Source organism: Triticum dicoccoides, chromosome 4A (assembly GCF_002162155.2).
Source record: "Triticum dicoccoides isolate Atlit2015 ecotype Zavitan chromosome 4A, WEW_v2.0, whole genome shotgun sequence".
Lineage (NCBI taxonomy): Eukaryota > Viridiplantae > Streptophyta > Magnoliopsida > Poales > Poaceae > Triticum > Triticum dicoccoides.
The window spans coordinates 636,473,446-636,494,321 of NC_041386.1; the positions used below are offsets into that span (position 1 = coordinate 636,473,446).

The 20,876-nt window shown below is 46.1% G+C and overlaps 1 pseudogene; it reads right to left on the bottom strand.

The window, feature by feature from the left end:
• Positions 1–762: 762 nt before the first annotated feature.
• On the bottom strand, positions 763–20,324 carry LOC119289487 (annotated as a pseudogene).
• Between the last annotated feature and the right edge of the window lie 552 nt (positions 20,325–20,876).

A 20,876-nucleotide genomic window follows, 5' to 3' on the forward strand; every position in this document is an offset into this window, starting at 1 on the left:
TTACAAAAAATATTCAACATTTTTTATGTTGCAGAAAATGTTTTTCTTGGAACGGGCACCACAACATTTGCATTTTCTGTTAGGGAGTTCTATATATGCGTCACGAGATATTTGAGGGAACTCATACAACCGGTTGCCCAACACATCACGTGAAGACCATTGACCTCTCCATCCTGATATAGGAAAACAAAGAAGATCAGTAACTTTTCTACAATGGAAAGCATCACTTTCTTGCTGATGCATACAAACACAAAGAGCATCTCCAAGCAAAGAACAACACAAAATTGGGGCATGTACATACCAAAAAGTTCAAATTGACAGCTAATAACATCGATTCAATTGGCATTATAAGGACTTCAATTTTGAGACAAACAAGTGCGCCTTCGACCCTGAGTTTAGCTGGGGTTTCCAGCTTACAGGAGCACTTACAAAAGCATCATAAGACATAGAAAAGGCTCCCATGTTTGAAACATAATAGCCTACCAAGTAAACAGCGAACCTTCGATTCAGGAAAAAGGTAAACAGCGAACCTAAGAAACAAAAGCAACTCCAGGTCCAGGATACAGATTCCACTGATAGTACAAGAAAAGCAAAGTGGCATGCACCTCCCGGTGCATGGCACGCGAAACCTCACCCATTCCATCAAAAGGAACAACAGACATACGTACCGAAACACTGCCAGGGACGGAAGGACCTACTACTGCTATCCTCTTGCAGCTCCCAGATATAAGACTCTGACAACAACACACATTTGGTTCGCGGTGGCTAAAGTATAAACAATCTGCTGACAAGACGTGCTCTTTCTTCCTAGTTTGCCATGACCTCACAAATCATCTCGATGTGCCGGATTATGCAAGGATCACAAGCAAGCCAGACCTAACTTTGGGTAAGATATCAAGTTTGCAGTTATGTCTGCTCCACCACCTTCAAATCAAGTCTGAGATGCAGCACTCCATCGATGAAGAAGGGGTTGTCATCAGCCAAGAACGTCACCCATGGAACCGAAAAGAAATCCCTGGATCCACTTGAAGACCTATCAGTAAAGGTGTGGCTAGCATTGTACTTGCTCACAAAGTGCCCAGATGGTCTTGTCCTTGCCGCAAACTCATAATTTACCGACACACCCGTTGAATCCTTCAGCTTCAAATTGGTACATAAGAAGATGCCAAATCTGCATGAACCACTCTGCTCGACCATGTTACATCGTACAAAAAGAATGAAACCCTGACCTGCAATATAGAATGGATGCGAGCATATCTGTTCTGATGGGAAGAGTTGGGAGCATTCCTCACGCTTCAAATCCATGTAAACTATAACCTGTGGGCAGGGTTGATCAAATGCAACCACTTTCAGATGCTTGCACTTGTAAGCTCGCTCTGCAAATTGCTGACTAGAGGTTCCACATGCTGCAAGATCATCTGCCTGTGTGCTGGATAAGCTTTGCAAAGAAGTACCTCAGTGACACCCTTAGTTATTTTCTCATGGTCTATGTCATTATCAGTGCATGTTAAGATCTCCCAAAGTATTCCATAGGTCATATGGCTGAAGCGCAACAGCGGAATTAAATGAGAACTCAAGATCTTACGTCTTTCTTCCAGGTCTGGGTACCGCGCACGGACCCACTTGAGCAACAGGCGGTATAAGCAGTCTTCATGTACTACATGTAGGTCAGTACTTGAAAATATGGCTTCGATCCCAGCAAGTGACATGTTCATCACTTCATCTTGGAACCTGAAATGATGCAAACCAAGCCTTTAGTACACTTCAAACATGATAACTGTGACAGCCATGTCTACACTTCACTTCTCTATGGAAAGGAAAGAAAAGTTGGCTTCATCCAAAGGGGATCACTCACTTATGCACAGCACTGTACTTTTTAGCAAGAAAATCCTTGGCTGCAACTACCAAATGGTGAACAGTAGCTGGAATTAAAATGGACCATGGATGCTCTAGGTAGAGCAGCGCAGATTCCGTGGTCATAGGCAACCTTGTGAGCAACCGACTGCAATCCCTTGCACAAGAAGGAACCTCGAATTTGTTGGCAACCATCAAGATGTCTAGAAGAATAGCAGGCTCAGCTGTTGTTAACTTTCCACAGTTACATAAATCTCAAAAGCTCCATAAGGGCATTTTCCTCTGTTCCAAGTAGAATGCAAATAAAAATTATGTAAATGTGATTATTGACTTTTGGTACTAAGGAAAGCTATAGGTACGGTGTAGACAAAATATCCATTGGTAAGTAAAAGCGAAAAAGTGAAATAAGAATAACCATTATCACAAGAAATCAATGTTCTAGTTTCAAAATACAGAAAATAATACAAATCTGTCCCTAATACGCTTTTCTAATTTGTATGGACAAAATCATAATTATACATATACTAAACCTGGCCAGGTTTAGTTTACCAGGTTTTTTTGAATTTTTTCTATCAGTGAAAACCGGACCAATGGGGTGCTGCCACCTTATTTACTGGGGGATTTGACAGGGTACGCTTCGGGGTGCATTCAGTAATTTGTTTCTAGATTTGTTTTTTCTGGTCAATGTGTTGTGTTCTGCGGCATGGGGCGGTGGTTTCCAATTTTGTCTCTGGCACATGCATGTGCTGGTTGGGCGTGGATTTCCTAGATTGAGTCGGCTGCCTGCATGCATATACAGATCGCCGCCGCTTATGGTAAGTTCTAGCGTATGCTGATATTTTAAGTGATTGTTACGTGAACATATTGATCTTTTCATGCTTGGGTTTGGAAGTGTCGAGTCAAATCCATACGGCTCCACCACCGCCATAGATGCATATAAAAAGAGATGAGTCGCGGCCCGCTTCCTCCCACCGCAACGCTGCCTCTTCCTCCGCTACCCCAGAATCTCATCGCCGCATGGCTCGCTTTCTCCGTTGCCATTTTTCTCCTCGCCTCTAGCCCACCCACACGTTGCTGCATCTGTCTGCAAAATTCCGGTGACGCCAACATCCCACTTCGCCATCGCGCCTCGCTGTAGATCACCTCTAGGCCCCGGCCCGGCCGACCGGCCCTCCATCCTGGCCTTCTCCGGTGCCGCCAATTAGCTGATGTTGGTGGAAATCGATTCAGAGGCAGCGATCGGCGCGACAGACTGTTGACCCATTGGAGGTGTGCGTCGCCGTGCAGGGATAGGAGCAGGTGTAGAACGCCTGCCAGAGCTTCGCGCTGCGCAAGGCTACCAACATCTTCGAGGACCACCGTGAACGCAATCCGGCCTGTCGCCACCGCGTCAAGTTATTTTCGGAGTTGGGACTTTGGCCACGCAGCGGCATCAGCAGCAAGAATCGAGGAAGCACGGCGTTCACTAGTGTTAGGAAGCTCAGCTCCGGCGGCGGCCATGCGCTTGACGCAGTCACGCAGGCGAAGATCCCCATCGTTGGACCGGCAACGGTGTGTCCGTGCGGTCGCCGCTTGCGTCCAAGCAGAAGCACGCACTGGAGTCCAGCGCTCCCGCGGAACACGCCTTCGCCAAATGGGGATATGCCTGGGCTCCTCTCGCTCCGCCTCCAGGTGAACTGCACGACAGTAGTCTACTTCTTCTCTCTGCGTTACGTTCATGTCTCTGGCCTGACGCGTCCTGGTGCTGCTTTGCGTGTCTGCGCGGCTGGCGTGATGCTGCTGCTGCATGTGTGGTGTATAGGCTTGATGCTTGCAGGCCGAGCAGCTCGCCGGCAACGTGCTCTACTACGGAGAACCCACTTTGGGGTGGTGCATCTGCACAACCTGGCGGGGACGTAGAGGCACTTATGTTCTGCTTGGCGGTGGTTGTCCACGCTGCGCCCCTTCCTTCTTTCTCCCGACGAGGATGGCGGCGCCGTGTCCGCGCACCCGCGGCCTCCAATGGCGAGCAGCGCCGGTTGCACTCGAGGCCGGCCTGCTAGCCGTTTTGTTGCCGACAGCCGACTACACCGAGGATCGCCGCGAGCTCTCCTGCCGAGAGAGGCACCCGGTGTAGCCCTCCACCGTGAAACGGTGGTGCAGCGACGGCGCCTGCAACAGCCTCCAATCCTGCTGCTCTTCATAGCCGCAATTCGACCGGAGAAACCGGGCGGTGCCGCTGCGGAAGGAGGGGTCATGAGTGGCGATGGTGCGGCAGGCGTCCCAGAGCGGGGTGCGTGGCTTCGGCAGCAGGAGAGCATGTTGGCGCCATGGACGTGGCCGTCGCACGGCAGGCAGGGCCCCGCAGCGTCTGCCCGGCAGTACACCACAGACGCCGCAGAAGCAGCACTCCGCGCTGTGGGCACCATGCATGTCGGCAGCAAGCCCTGGCACCCTGTACAACGATACACTTTTTTTTTCAAACCGGGCATGATCCCTTTCTATTGCAAATGAACGGAAATACATTATTCCGAGAAACAAACAGGAGAAAAGGGAAAGAGATGCAGCAAGTTCGGGCACTGCCAGGAAACCCACTACGTTCGCCCGACATCGAAACGAACGTCATGGGGCGAAAACCTGACAACACCATAGTTTAACGACAACCTGACATATAACGATACACTTGCGAATACTTATGTATAGTTTTTGAGTAGAGAGATGAACAATGGCCTGTGCATGTGGTTCTTGGCTAGATGGCCGAGCATTATTTAGCGAGATTGGGTTAACTTACCATTGCATATCTTATATTGTATCAATTGGTTACGATCGGTGTGTTCCACAGAGAGAAAAAAAAAGGTTTGGTGTGTTCTACAGTACATTAATATTGCTCTGCTCAATCTTGTGGGCTATCTGAATGAATGCAGAGACATAACTTGCTAGCTCGACATACTACTATCATTTGTGTGACCCTATTATGAAAATATAATGTTAAAATTATATATTGAATTTACTTGGGCTAATCTACTAATATTGTACGTATTTCTTCCTTTGCATAGATGATATCGGATAGAATGTTATGCGTGGACTAACCTGCGGGCTGTTCTAATTCTTTCAGTGGTCAGGCTTCAAACTTGCATCAGTAGTTTATTTCGTTCTTTGAGTTATTGATTGTCTCGCTTAAATTGTACTCCCTCCGTCCTAAAATTGAGAGAAGTGCATATTTCAATCCTCAACTTTTGCCCTAGTCTAATTTACAACTCCGAACTTCAATATCATCTAAATTACAACCCCAAACTCTCAAAACTGGCTAGGATTCAACCCTCCCCTCTCTGTTGACCGGTTTTGACCTGGTTGACCGGTTTTGACCAGTCAACAGGTCCAGTCAGCATGCCACATCAGTAAAAAAATGCAAAATTTCCAAGGAAACAACCTGTAAAATCGAAGAAAATCCAGGAAAAGAAATAAGAAATTCAATTTCCGAAAAACACGGAAAATAAAAAAACGAATTTCCAGAAAAAACCCAAAAACTCAAATTCCAGAAAAAAAATATTTTTTATTGTCCCTAGCTTTTTCGCGAATAGTTTTTCGGAATTTTGCCTTTTTATATTTTCCCTGATCTTATAGATTTTTATTTACTTTTTCTTAAAATTTTGAAAAAAAATTCTGACGTGGCATGCTGATTGGACCCGTTGACTAGTCAAAATTGGTCACCCCAGGTCAAAACCGGTCAACAGGGAGGGGAGGGTTGAATCCTGACCGGTTTTGAGACTTGGGGTTGTAATTTAGACGGTATTAAAGTTCAGGGTTGTAAATTAGACTAGGGCAAGAGTTCAGGATTGAAATATGCACTTCTCTCCCTAAAATTCTTGTCTTAAATTTGTCTAAATACGGATGTATCAAGTCACGTTTTAATATTAGATACATTCGCATATAGATGAATCTAAGACCAGAATTTTGGGACGGAGGGAGTATGCAGTTGGCGGTGTTCATCTCTCTCTCTCTCTAATTTGATTCCTTCATATTTTGCAGATTGGAACTCGCCTGAATGCCACTTTTGAGTGGCTTCCAAACATGTTTTTTTCTCCCTTTTCATTAATACAAAAAACATGAAATTGCTATGGTGTTACACCACAAGTTCGCAACGGTGACTCGATTTTTTGTTTGCGTTTGGTGAAGTTCTTACATTGTCATACAATTTGAGCGAGGCTTCAAGATAAAAGGGTGAAGAGAAAGATGAGAGAGCAGTAGCAGGCTAGCCTTTTGCCCACGGCCGGGCAAGATGGAAGGGATTTCCTTCTTAATTCTTGCTTGATTAGATTGATACATCTCCTCTTTTTATATAGAGAGGTTTACTTGACTCCCAAGCAAGGCTTACTTGACCCCTAAGCAAGCGACTCTTATCTCTAATTAACTCTAAGACTAACGGGCCCATTAGTCCCATTACGTACTCTAACACTACACCACACCTGGACATGCAGCTTGTCCTCAAGCTGCAGCCTAACCAACTTATAACCATGAAGCGACGCAACACAAACCTAACACCTAGAAACAAGCCTTTTACATCTCGGCTTGTTTTATTATTCTCAACCTGAAATGGACTAGGACACTTTATTTTGGACCCCTTAACAAAAAGTGCACACCATCCGCACGTCGGACGTGCACGTGTATAGCCACCTGGATCCCATGGACACCATCTAGACAAAAGAAGTGCATGTGTAGGACCACCTGGAAGTGGTCGCAAGAGTGACCAGCAGAGGCGCTCTCGCGGCGGCCGGTGACGGAATGCAGTGGTGCTACGTGGTGCACTGCTGTCGGTGACACCATGGCTTCTTCCTGCCGGACGGCTGTTGGTCTGCACCGCACAGGAAAGAGTGGAGGGCTTGCGATGGAGAATGACGAGGAGGGGTGCGCCCCCCAACCGCCGATGTCGCAGACTTTGAGGTCGCTGCCCGCGGGGAAAACAGCATGCCCGCTGCCCGTGGGGGAAACCGCATGCCCAAGATCCCCGGCGCAGCGGATGAGATCAAGGTCCTTTGCGCAGCGAAGGGTAACTTGGAGGAGCGGCAGCTGCAGACCACACATCTCCCGCACACGCCGACGCGCTAGGAGGCCGCGTGCAGTAGCCTGCAGCCTCACCGCCGTCAACACGTGGCGGGTAGCGATCCAAGACGGAAGCGGTGATGACGACGGCGGGGACTGGACTTGGTGGAGCGGGACTCCCGCCGGCGCGGTCGATGCGGGGCCGGAGCTGACCGGCGGTGGCTGTTGCAGCTGCAGCGGCTGCGGCGGTGGCGCATCGGGCAGCAGCAGCGGCTGCTGCGGCGGAGCACCGGGCGAGGCCGCCAGGAGCGGCGGCTGGCACTGCAGCCAGGGCTGGGCGGTGGTGGCGATGGATGGAAGCTGCAGTGGCTGCTGTAGTGGTCCGGCGAGCGCGGCGAAGGCTGCTTGGTGCGGCGGCTGCCACGGCAGCCACGGCGGCGCGGGGGCGACGATGGGCGCTGGAGGCGCGGCGGGAGCCGGCGCCGGCCACTGCGGCCACTACGGGGCGGCGGCGGGCGACAGCTACAGCTGGGGCAGCAGCGTCCCAGCGAATGCCGCGGAGGCCCCTGGATGCGGCGAGTACCACGACAGGGCCGGCGGCCCGGCAGTGGCGGTCAACGGCAGGGGCGGCGGCGGCCCGTAGGGGCTGGCCGGGTACAGCCGGATCCCCTGGATGGCTGTGACAAGGTCGTTGAGGACCCCGGTGATCTCCTCCGGGGTGTAGACGGCGGACGGAGGTGCGGTGGAGGGCGCCGGCATCTGGGCGATGGCGGCGCCGGAGGATGCGACCAGCGACGTGGACAGGGAGGGCAGATGAAAGTGCAACTATCCCTAGGTGGTTTTGGTAATTCATAATAACATATAGCTCATTGAGCTAATGCTATTCCAAGATGATTATTTCAGGAAAGCTCAATGATTGACATGGCATGGATGTGAAAGTGGAACCCTCAAAATGCTAAGGACAAAGGATTGGCTCAAGCTCAAAAGCTCAAGACTCTTCATTTTATATTTTAGTGATCCAAGATCACATTGAGTCTTTAGGAAAAGCCAATACTATCAAGGAGGGATGAGGTGTTGCTTAATGAGCCTCTTGCTTCATGTGCTTAGTGATATGCTCCAAAACCCTCAACTACTTTCCCATATCCACATATGACCTAAACCCTAAGCCAAACTCGGTCCTACCGATTCTTCCTATCTGGCGCCACCGAGTTTCACTTGTCATTAGCCACTGCCAAACACTAGCAATTCGGTTCTACCGATAAGGATCTTGGTCTCACCGAGATGGGATTGCAAACTCTCTGTTTCCCTTTTGTAACTTTTTGGTCTCACCGAAAGAGCGAATCGGTCCCACCGAGATTGTAATGTAAACTCAGTGTTTCCCCTTTGTAACTTTTCGGTCTCACCGAAAGAGCAAATCGGTCCCACCGAGTTTGCCTGACCAACTCTCTGGTTAGCTAATTACCAAATTCGGTCTCACCGAGTTTGTGTAATCGGTCTCACCGAGATTACGTTATGCCCAAACCCTAACCATATCGGTCCTACCGAGTTGCATGTCAGTCCCATCGAAAATCTCTAACGGTCACTAGGTTTACATTTTCGGTCCGACCGAGTTTATTGATTCGGTCCCACCGAGATTGGAAAAGTGTGTAACGGTTGGATTTTGTGTGGAGGCTATATATACCCCTCCACCTCCTTCTCATTCGAAGAGAGAGCTATCAGAACACACACACCATTCCAATTCATATGTTCTGAGAGAGAACCACCTACTCATGTGTTGAGACCAAGATATTCCATTCCTACCATATGAATCTTGATCTCTAGCCTTCCCAAGTTGCTTTCCACTCAAATCTTCTTTCCACTAAATCCAAATCCTATGAGAGAGAAAGTTGAGTGTTGGGGAGACTATCATTTGAAGCACAAGAGCAAGGAGTTCATTACCTACACACCATTTGTTACTTCTTGGAGAGTGGTGTGTCCTAGATTCGCTAGGTGTCACTTGGGAGCCTCCGACAAGATTGTGGAGTTGAACCAAGGAGTTTGTAAGGGCAAGGAGATCGCCTACTTCATGAAGATCTACCGCTAGTGAGGCAAGTCCTGTGTGGGCGATGGCCATGGTGGGATAGACAAGGTTGCTTCTTCGTGGACCCTTTGTGGGTGGTTGCTTCTTCGTGGACCCTTCGTGGGTGGAGCCCTGTGTGGACTCACGCAACCATTACCCTTGGGCGGAGCCCTGTGTGGACTCTCGCAACCGTTACCCTTCGTGGGTTGAAGTCTCCATCAACGTGGATGTAGGATAGCACCACCTATCCGAACCACGGGAAAAACATCCGTGTCTCCAATTGCATTTGAATTCTCCAAACCCTTCGCTTTACATTCTTGCAAGTTGCATGCTTTACTTTCCGCTGCCTATATACTCTTTGCATGCTTGCTTGAATCATGTGATGATTGCTTGACTTGTCCTAAATTAGCTAAAATCTGCCAAGAACTAAAATTGGGAAAAGGTTAAGTTTTTATTTGGTCAAGTAGTCTAATCACCCCCCTCTAGACATACTTTTGATCCTACAAGTGGTATCAGAGCTTTGGTCTTCATTTGCTTTGATCTCCATAGCTTTGGTGGTCATAGCCTTGGTTTCACAACCTAGGAGAGTATGGCGTCTAGCGAGGGAAATTATCACCGTAGAGGTCCTTACTTTGATGGTACTAATTTTGCTAGTTGGAAGCATAAAATGAAAATGCATATTCTTGGACATAACCCCGCCGTTTGGGCTATTGTGTGTGTTGGTTTGCAAGGTGACTTCTTTGATGGGAGAGAACCAAACCGTGAAGCTACCGCGGATGAGTTGAAGATGTTGCAATACAATGCTCAAGCTTGTGATATTCTCTTCAATGGATTGTGCCCCGAAGAATTCAACAAAATCAGCCGTCTTGAGAATGCAAAGGAAATTTGGGACACTTCGATTGATATGCACGAAAGTACCGACTCCGTCAAGGAATCCAAGTTGGATGTGCTTCAAAGCCAACTTGACAAGTTCAAGATGAAGGATGGTCAAGGTGTCGCCGAAATGTACTCTAGGCTTGCTCTCATCACAAATGAGATTGCCGGCTTAGGAAGTGAAGAGATGACCGATAGATTCATCATCAAGAAGATTCTAAGAGCCTTGGATAGAAAATATGATACCGTGTGCACATTGATCCAAATGATGCCCAATTACAAAGATCTCAAGCCAACGGAGGTGATTGGAAAAATTGTTGCTCATGAGATGTCACTTAAGGATAAAGAGGAACTTCACAACAAATCAAGTGGTGCCTATAAAGCCTCATGTGAAGCCCCTACATCATCAAGTGAGAAACAAGACTTCAATGAAGAATTGAGCTTAATGGTGAAGAACTTCAACAAGTTCTACAAGAGTAGAAGCAAAGATAGAAGCTTCAAGTCAAGGTCCTACAATGACAAAAGATCTTCTAGTCGAGAGCGAAACTGCTACAATTGTGGAAGACCCGGACACTATTCCAATGAGTGTACGGCTCCCTACAAGAAAAGAGAAGATTCTCCAAAAAGAAGAAGCAAAGGATCACCACCAAGAGAGAGAAGGAGTAGAGATGATCGTTATGCACGAAGATACTCACGGGGAAGCAAGGATTCGGAAAGGAAGGAAAAATCATCAAGGAGCTATACAAGACGAAGACATCAAGCTCATGTTGGTGAATGGGTATCCGACTCTGACTCCGACAGCCACTCCGAAAGAAGTTATCACTCCGACTCCGAAGATACTCAAGATGAAGGTGTTGCCGGTCTAGCACTTGTGTCAACCAACTCCTACGACATATTTGACTCACCAAATGAAGGAATTGGAAGATGCTTCATGGCCAAAGGTCCTAAGGTAACACACCCCGAGTATGTTGATTTCAATAGTGATGAAGATGACTTGTTAGGTGATGATTTGCTTATTGACAACTCTAGTGATGAATACTATGATGAAATGTCAATTAAACATGCTAATCAAGATAAAACGAATAACAATGATAAGGAGAAGATTGAGGCCCTAACTAAAGAACTAAACACTCTTAAGTTAGCTCATGAAATCATCTTCGAAGATCATCGAGAACTTTTAAGAGCTCATGAGAAATTACGCTTTGAGAAGCTCAATCTTGAGCAAGAGCATGAGTTCTTAAAAGAATTCAATGATGATCTCCGCAAGAAAAGTTCTTCTTACATTGCCAAGTGTTTACTCTTATCCACTTACATGCCTCAAGTCAAGTCTAGTAATAAGAAAGATTCTTCCTCTAGCAGTAACAATGATCATATTAAATCCAATATTGTTGCTTCTAGTAGTTCTCTTGATTCCAATAATGATTCTCTTAGCCAAGTTACACTTGAGCAAGAAAATAGTTTATTGAAGGGAATTATAGAGAAAGGAGTGTACAAAAGCCTTGTCGGGAGTAAGCAATTCAAGGAAATTGTGCGCAAGCAAGGAATGCACCGGAAGAATCAAGGTGTTGGTTTTGAACGAAAGTTCAATGCCAATGGAGTTGAGTGGGAAGAAGATCAATACCCCAAGACAAAGTTTATTCCTCAACAAGAGAAGTATGATACTTCTTTCAAGGGGACACAAGCTCAAGATGATCTTCCACCACAAGACTACAAGCAAAAAGGCAAGGACAAGCTTCAAGAGGAAATTGACGCATTTGAAGAAGCTCCTAAGACCTTAGTCAAGTGGATTCCCAAGACTACTTCAAGTTCCACTTCATCAAGTACGACTACAACTCCAAGAATTCCCATCAAGATGGTGTGGATCCAAAAGAAGAAGAACTAGAGAGTTCTTGAGGGTGACTCCGCCAACATACTTCACTCTTATCATTTTGGCAAGAACAAGTGCAATCAACTTCCACATCTTGCACTAGTTCAAGGAGTCACAAACCCTCTTGTTGGTAAGACAAGGGACAAGGTAACCTAAAAGTTTTCATGGACATCATCTTGTGTGTGCATCACTCTATGTCTATGGATATCCTTGTTTGTTCCTTGTGGGACTAACCCATGTAGGTATTGAAAGTGCAATTCACTCAAATGGATAGCTCCAAGAGATCTACATCAACATTGAGCATCCACATCTTCAATATCTACATGAAGTCATCATCGACAAAACCCAAGGTTAGTTCATACCTCTTAGGGGGGATATCACATCTAGGGGGAGCTTTACTCTAAGACTTGAGCTAAAGCAACTCTAAAGATGTGAACACAACAATGCTTTATGTAAAAGTGGTAACCCCACTTGAGCTTAAACGATGAGTATGACCTATGATCAAGTGTTCTCACTTGACTCCTAAGTCAATATACTCATATATAGATGACCTAGTCATCGCAAATTGCTTGATAGATGCTAGAATTGGTTGTGCATGCCTTGTCACATATTTCATTTGCCATCTTATTGTGTGAGCATGCTGGTTGCATATTTTACTCATTCGAGGACATCCACTTGTTGTTTTGATTGTTCGGCTTTATTTCTTTTTGCCAAGTGGATGGACAAGAATGCCTAAGAACCTCCTCTAGCTATCTATGCTTTTCTCGTCTCAAACTCTATTCATGCTGCATCACAAAATTTGATCAAGTCAGATTCGAACCACTCTGTGTGAGGAGCGCTCGGAGTCCCCGATTCGTCATAGACTTAAACTTCCAAAACCTCTTTATGATTCTCGGTCTGACCGATACTCCACTTTCGGTCCTACCGAGATCATTAAGTTGATCTAGGTTTTCGATCTCGGTGCAACCGATTTGAACCTTTCGGTCACAACGAGTTTCAGTAACTGCTTGCAGTTATGAATCTCGGTGCCACCGAGTTATTCCACTCGGTCACACCGACAGGGTCGAGCTATATATAGTCACGGGCAAAATTTTGGAAATTTCTCCGAACCCCTTCGCCCGCGCGATAGCCTGCTCTGCCCTCGTGGTCTCCGGATCATCTTCTCGCCGCCAGCCGCCTCCAGTCGCTGGTCTCCGTCGCTGTCAACGGGAATTCTGCCCCGCCGTTGCTGCCATAGCAAGTCCCCGCCGAACTAGGGTATGGACTTGATCTTTGTGCTATTCTCCAATCTGATTCCTAGCACATTGTGATCTTCATGATTCTTGCCACGATTGAAACACTCCTATCCAGTCAAAACGCTCATAGATTAGGTTTGATTCGAAAATTCTAGGTTTAGGTCTCCGCCGAAACCATCTCGGACCCACCGAGTTGAAAAACTCGGTCCCACCGATTTGGCTTATGCCATTGCACAAGTGAGACTCGGTCTGACCGAGAATTACTTATCGGTGTGACCGATTTTGGAACTCTGTGAAACCCTAGCAGTCTCGGTGCCACCGAACTGTGACTCGGTCCTACCGAGTTCACTAGTATAGGTTCCAAAACTGCTTCGGTATCATCGAGTTTGAAAATCGGTAGATCCAAGATGATTTCAGTGGGAAACTAAAACTAAGTTTTTAGATCATTCTTTTGCAAAAATCTTTGCATTTTGTGATGCTCATCCTTTCTACCTCATCTATAATCTGTTCACAGGGTCAGCAGTCAGTTTGCAGCATGTCTGATCAAAGTGATAGCCAAAACATGTCAGAGCAGCAGGTGCACATGAGTGAGGGCACTAGTCCCTCAAGTTCTTTAGATGAGGGCAGCAGGAGCACCCCTAGCAACTTGCCAAAGGCTGCCACGAGACAGAGGAAGAAGAGGACTTCAGATTCCGAAGATGAGGACTATGTGGCAGAGAAAGAGGCCACTTCCAAGAGAGTTGAGCCAGCTCAAGGCACAAAGCCAGGGCTGAAAATCAAAAGGCCAGCAGGCAGGCAGCCCATGTCAAAGGCAAGAGCCTCAACTGAGAAGCCCACTCCCCAAGAGCCAGTTGCTGCAGAAGGCAAGAAGTGGAAGGAAAGGGTCAAGAAGACCGTAGCCAGAGTGCTAGGAAAAGCTTCCATCATGGAAGAGGAAGAGGAAGAAGAGGTAGCTGCACCAGCACCCAAGGCACCCAAGCTGATGGGTGATGCAATAAGGTCAGGGGCTACTGCATCTAAGCCCAAAGCTGCCTCCAAGCCAAAACCAAAGAGGAATACAAGGAGCATTCCTGCAGCTGAGAAGAACAAGGCCCCAGTGCCTGAGACTGTTGCTGAAGAAGAGGAAGAGAATGTCCTGAGAAAGCTAAAGCCCAAGATCCCAGACCACAACGATGCTCATCCTGTGGCTGAGGATATGAAGCTCAGGAGAGATTCAGGGATGAGGAAGTGGAGAGAAGCAGACCCATATGCTTCAAGGAGAAGGACTGCTGTGGACTACAGATTTCACACCAAGGAGCAGCAAGATTTCTATGAGATTGTGCTGCTAGATAAGAAGCCCATTGTATGTGATATGAGATGGGTCGACTGGGAATATATCAAGGAAAACGAAGAGCACTATCCTGGAGTGCAAGACAGCTTCATAGCTTGTGGAGTAGCTGACTTTGTTGGGCAGAAGCTCACAAAGTGGAATGAGGAGCTTATAATGCAGTTCTACTCCACGGCACATTTTTATCCAGATGGGAGGATCACATGGATGTCTGAGGGTACGAGGTACCAATCTAGTGTTGAGGAATGGGCAAAGTTGATTAATGCCCCAGAGGAGCATGATGATGACATGAACATATATGCCAAGAAGAAGATGGACCACAACTCAATGTCCAATATGTATAAGGAAATTCCAAATGAGGCACTTGACACTTTCAAATTTGGCTCAGTGCACTATCTTCTGTCAGGACTGCCAACCATCAATTGGATCTTGAGGCACACCTTATTGCCCAAGTCAGGTGATCACAAGATGATCAGAGGCCATGCCATCAACTTGCTACATGTGTTTGATGTGCCTCAGAAGTTCAAAGTGATGAGCCTCATAGTGGAAACTATCAAAAGGACTACAGCAGATCAGAAGAGGAGTTGCGGATATGCCCCTCAAATCCAGGAGCTCATTAACTCCAAGATGGGCACGGGCATATATTTATTGGACAAGGAACACCTGCCCATCCGTCCAGATTTCGAGGACAATCAAGTTGTCATGACTGAGAATGAGCCATCATTTGCCCAAGCATACGCGAAGAAGGAGAGGGCAAGGAAGGAGAAAGCTGCCAAGATGCCAACTCAAGAGGAGGCATCTGAATACTTCTTGAAGACCAAACAAGAGCAGCTTGGTTACTTGATTGCATCCACGCTTGAGGATTGAGCAAAGTCTGGCCACCCTCACTCAGAATCAGCAGAGCCTAGAGAGAATCATGGAACAGAAGTTCTATGACTTGGATGTCAAAGTAACGGAAGTTCAGTCTGCAGTGGAGCAGCTCCAGGGGGACATGCAGGAGAGGAGAGGCAGGACTACCACTCATGCCTTTGCCAGAGTGCCACGAGGCCCGAGGTCATCTGCCGTGCCAGCTGCTGACACCATAGCCACCACTTCATCACCAGCTACAGCCTCAGTTCCACCAGCTCCAGCATCTACTTCAGCTCCAACTCCAGCGTCTACTTCAGCGTCTACCGAAGCCTTCGTCCTTGGAGTGATCCGGACTCCACCACCACCAGAAGATCAAGCCTGAGTGTCGATCTAGCACTATGCATTTTTTAGGAACTTTTTGGTAACTTGTTGCCAAAGGGGGAGAAGATGTATAGATCATAGACTTCGAGAGAGAGAGTGTTGCTTTTCTCTCCTGCTTTATTTGGTGGTTTTTCAAACTTGTTTGCTTTTGAGTGCTTGAGATACTACGTCATTATTTGTGAGACATTGATGATCATGTGTTTGATCATAAGCTACACTTAATGCTTGATGAATGCTATTATCTTATCTATCTTATGTGATCTTTCACTTTTCTTGGTGATGAGTGCATGTATTTCATTCTTATCATTTTAAGCGCTCCACCAAGATGTATGTGACATGGAAGAGTAACCCATGACTCTAACTCCTTGTGCATTTGCAGTCCAAAGCAAATTTTAAATATGCACAAGTTTAGGGGGAGCTCTTACTTATCACATACTTCTCAAAGCGACGATATATTTCATGCTTATTATCATTTGTCGAAGCTTTGATCTATATGTTCTCATCAATTACCAAAAAGGGGGAGATTGAAAGTGCAACTATCCCTAGGTGATTTTGGTAATTCATAACAACATATAGCTCATTGAGCTAATGCTATTCCAAGATGATTATTTCAGGAAAGCTCAATGATTGGCATGGCATGGATGTGAAAGTGGAACCCTCAAAATGCTAAGGACAAAGGATTGGCTCAAGCTCAAAAGCTCAAGACTCTTCATTTTATATTTTAGTGATCCAAGATCACATTGAGTCTTTAGGAAAAGCCAATACTATCAAGGAGGGATGAGGTGTTGCTTAATGAGCCTCTTGCTTCATGTGCTTAGTGATATGCTCCAAAACCCTCAACTACTTTCCCATATCCACATATGACCTAAACCCTAAGCCAAACTCGGTCCTACCGATTCTTCCTATCTGGCGCCACCGAGTTTCACTTGTCATTAGCCACTGCCAAACCCTAGCAATTCGGTTCTACCGATAAGGATCTCGGTCTCACCGAGATGGGATTGCAAACTCTCTGTTTCCCTTTCGTAACTTTTCGGTCTCACCGAAAGAGCGAATCGGTCCCATCGAGATTGCAATGTAAACTCAGTGTTTCCCCTTTGTAACTTTTCGGTCTCACCGAGTTCCACTCGGTCTCACCGAAAGAGCAAATCGGTCTCACCGAGTTTGCCTGACCAACTCTCTGGTTAGCTAATTACCAAATTCGGTCTCACCGAGTTTGTGTAATCGGTCTCACCGAGATTACGTTATGCCCAAACCCTAACCATATCGGTCCTACCAAGTTGCATGTCAGTCCCACCGAAAATCTTTAACGGTCACTAGGTTTACATTTTCGGTCCGACCGAGTTTATTGATTCGGTCCCACCGAGATTGGAAAACTGTGTAACGGTTGGATTTTGTGTGGAGGCTATATATACCCCTCCACCTCTTTCTCATTCGAAGAGAGAGCTATCAGAACATACACACCATTCCAACTCATATGTTCTGAGAGAGAACCACCTACTCATGTGTTGAGACCAAGATATTCCATTCCTACCATATGAATCTTGATCTCTAGCCTTCCCAAGTTGCTTTCCACTCAAATCTTCTTTCCACTAAATCCAAATCCTATGAGAGAGAGTTGAGTGTTGGGGAGACTATCATTTGAAGCACAAGAAGAAGGAGTTCATTACCTACACACCATTTGTTACTTCTTGGAGAGTGGTGTCTCCTAGATTGGCTAGGTGTCACTTGGGAGCCTCCGATAAGATTGTGGAGTTGAACCAAGGAGTTTGTAAGGGCAAGGATATCGCCTACTTCGTGAAGATCTACCGCTAGTGAGGCAAGTCCTGTGTGGGCGATGGCCATGGTGGGATAGACAAGGTTGCTTCTTCGTGGACCCTTTGTGGGTGTTTGCTTCTTCGTGGACCCTTCGTGGGTGGAGCCCTGTGTGGACTCGCGCAACCATTACCCTTGGGTGGAGCCCTGTGTGGACTCTCGCAACCGTTACCCTTCGTGGGTTGAAGTCTCCATCAAGGTGGATGTAGGATAGCACCACCTATCCGAACCACGGGAAAAACATCCGTGTCTCCGATTGCGTTTGAATTCTCCAAACCCTTCCCTTTACATTCTTGCAAGTTGCATGCTTTACTTTCCGCTGCCTATATACTCTTTGCATGCTTGCTTGAATCATGTGATGATTGCTTGACTTGTCCTAAATTAGCTAAAATCTGCCAAGAACTAAAATTGGGAAAAGGTTAAGTTTTTATTTGGTCAAGTATTCTAATCACCCCCCCTCTAGACATACTTTCGATCCTACAGCAGCGGCGCGGTGTAGATGGCCAGCAGCGAGGTGGTGACGGTCGGCAGCGGAAGCGACGGGGTGGGCGGCGACGAAGACATGATCGGAACTGAGCTACCTGATACCAAATTGTTATGGCGCTGCTAGAAGGAGGGCGCGAGAGGGCCGGCCGGGAGCCTTTTGCCCACGGCCGGACAAGATGGAAGGGATTTCCTTCTTAATTCTTACTTGATTAGATTGATACATCTCCTCTCTTTATATAGAGAGGTTTACTTGACTCCCAAGCAAGGCTTACTTGACCCCTAAGCAAGTGACTCTTATCTTTAATTAACCCTAAGACTAATGGGTCCATTAGGCCCATTACGTACTCTAACACTTGTGGGGATCGATCTCACGACCCGCTTAACTGACGAGGAGACGGAACCAGCTGGGCTAGCTGCCCTTTATTTGCATTTGATGGGATGTTCGGGTATAGAGGGGATATTCGGATGGATTTCTTAGAAAGTAAGACCATATAATAGGAAGGTGTGGCAAGACCAATTAACTGAACTCAAAGATTTATTCATCAAAAAGTATATGCAAAGACCACATAATGGGAAGGTCTGCAAGGATTGGCTACAGCATGCATGCAGCGTGCATACGCCCTACATATACCGGTATTTTTTTTACTAATTCTAAAATAATTACCGATTAAGTGATACTAATTATTTGATTGATTATTTTAAAACAACACCCAAACTTTTTACTAATTCTAAAATAAGTACAGATTAAGTGATACTAATTATTTGAGTGTTACTAATTCTAAAATAATTACAGATTAAGTGATACTAATTATTCAAGTGATTATTTTAAAACAACACCCGAACTACTACAAAAAATTAAAAAAATCGACCGGCGAAGATTTACTACTCATTTAAACAATGGTGGAGAAGGGAGGTACTAATTGTTAGTTATTTTGTATCGTTGCAACACACGGGCACTTTTGCTATGTGCATAATAGCACATGGATATGATTTTGCGAGTCTCTACGCCCGTTGCAACGCACGGGCATTTGTCCTAGTCACAGTAATAATTAGAAACAATTATAAGAGGAAGAATGTCACATTTGAGTTATCACACATTACCTGAATCAGCGATCTCAAGCGTTGCATGTGTCTGCTCAGATTCTTTCATACCATTTGAGAAAAGCTAAGAATTATGAAGCTTATTAGAAACCATGAACTGATTATAGAATATATGTATTTAAAAAGTTTATAAGAATTACCTTGTGAAAGAAGCTACTACTTGCAGAAAGAATCACTGAACTTATATTCATTGTCCTTACTCGTAAAACTTGTGTACCTAGCATGGTTGAAAAAAGGGCAACCCGGTGCATGTAGCTCCCGCTTGCGCAGGGTCCGGGGAAGGGTCCGACCACTTTGGGTGTACCTAGCATGGTTGAGGAAGAGAAAATATACCAAGATAAAAGAAATAAAGGTTAAACATGGAAAGTAGAAGATACATGGAGAATCACTTAAACAAGTTCTTTGCTGTTAAAAATTCTTGGAACAGGTTCTATCGTGGGTGCAGATTCATTAAATAACTCATCAGCGATATGGCAAAAAATATGAAATAAAATCACAAAAACTGAGTGCACCCACTGCTGCATCCAGCAATAGAGGCCATGCTGGTAGCTCACTCAGCAATCATAAATGATTCCATGGTCAAGTAAAAAAACATCCCACCAGATTTTTATAGTGTATCCAATTAGTTAGTGCATTCCATGTGATTTAATAGCAGAAACTAAGTCATCCAGTCTAAAAATGATAGCTATCAGGTATTTGTACTACTTAAAAGTAAGCACTCATCAAGCAAGGGCCAATGATATATCTTAAACATTTCAACACGCAGAAAGAACAGAGATGAACAAGAAAAAGGCAGACCAATGTTAACCTTAATGATTAAATGTTTAACATGGAACATGGTTGTGGAGACTGTAGAATTCTAAAGATCTAGGAGTCCCTCCCTCCTCTCCAAATATATGCAAGGGCATAGTAGCACATATTATCAACACTTAAAAAGGACAAAGTCTTATACTCCCTCCGACTCATATTATGGACAACATAACAATTGACAGATTTGACGTATGGACAACATATAATCTGCTAACTACTTTTCCTCAATAAATTTGAGCTCGATACTGTGAACCAAGTTTTCAGTGTCAGAAAAGTACTGCATTTACACCACATCGATCAGGCCAAGCACAAAACTTGGAGATCCGCCTCTTTTATTGGAGCATCACAAATCCATTGCAAATTTTTACAAGAGAAACGTACGATTACAAACAGGAATTGAATTCATTCACCTCCCGGCCCAAAAGGCATTGCACTTTACGCACCTTCCTCCGCGCGCTGGCTTGCCGGTTCGGTGAGGGATCCTCCTCCCGCAACTTCACTGTTGGCGACGATCTCTATCCGCAGCACCTTGTCGGAGAAGCGCTCTGAATCGAACGCGAACGCGAAGTTTGGGGCCCAGCTCCCGCGTGAGAGCTCAATGTCCATCCCCGCCTCCGCTGCCGGCATCGTCGACCCTTGGGCGCCGGCCATGTGCCCCGCCGCGTCTGGGAGAGGGAGGATGGGGTGGCCGTAAACCCTAGCTTCGCGGTCGCGGTGGCTTCTTTCGGGACTCCGCGGTGGGGTTACTTTGTACTTTTTTTTTGAAGCTAAAACGCCTTCCGGCTCTTTATTCATTAGGCGCTAGCATGTCTGACTGCAAACAATCAATCAGCCACCCAAGGATAGTATCAAAAAAGTGCATAACAACAGAAAGTTTTAACGAATGCCTACCTAGACGGTGTGCCGCCATGTTGGTCTGGCGACACGCAAACCGTAGTCTAAATCCCTGGAAAATAGTAGACATCTCCTTCATCTCCATGATGAGGTGAAAACACGTCGACTTCTGAGGTGTCTCCCAGAGTCGCTGGATCTCCTGACAATCCGTCTCCACCACCACCTGCTGCAAGCCCATGTCTCGTGCCATTAGGATCGTGTCTCTGCATGCAAGTAGTTTAATGGATAAAGGACCAGTAACTCCATCATATCGTGATCCTCCTGCTCTAACGAGGGCTCCATGATGATCTCGGGCAAGGAAGCCCGCCC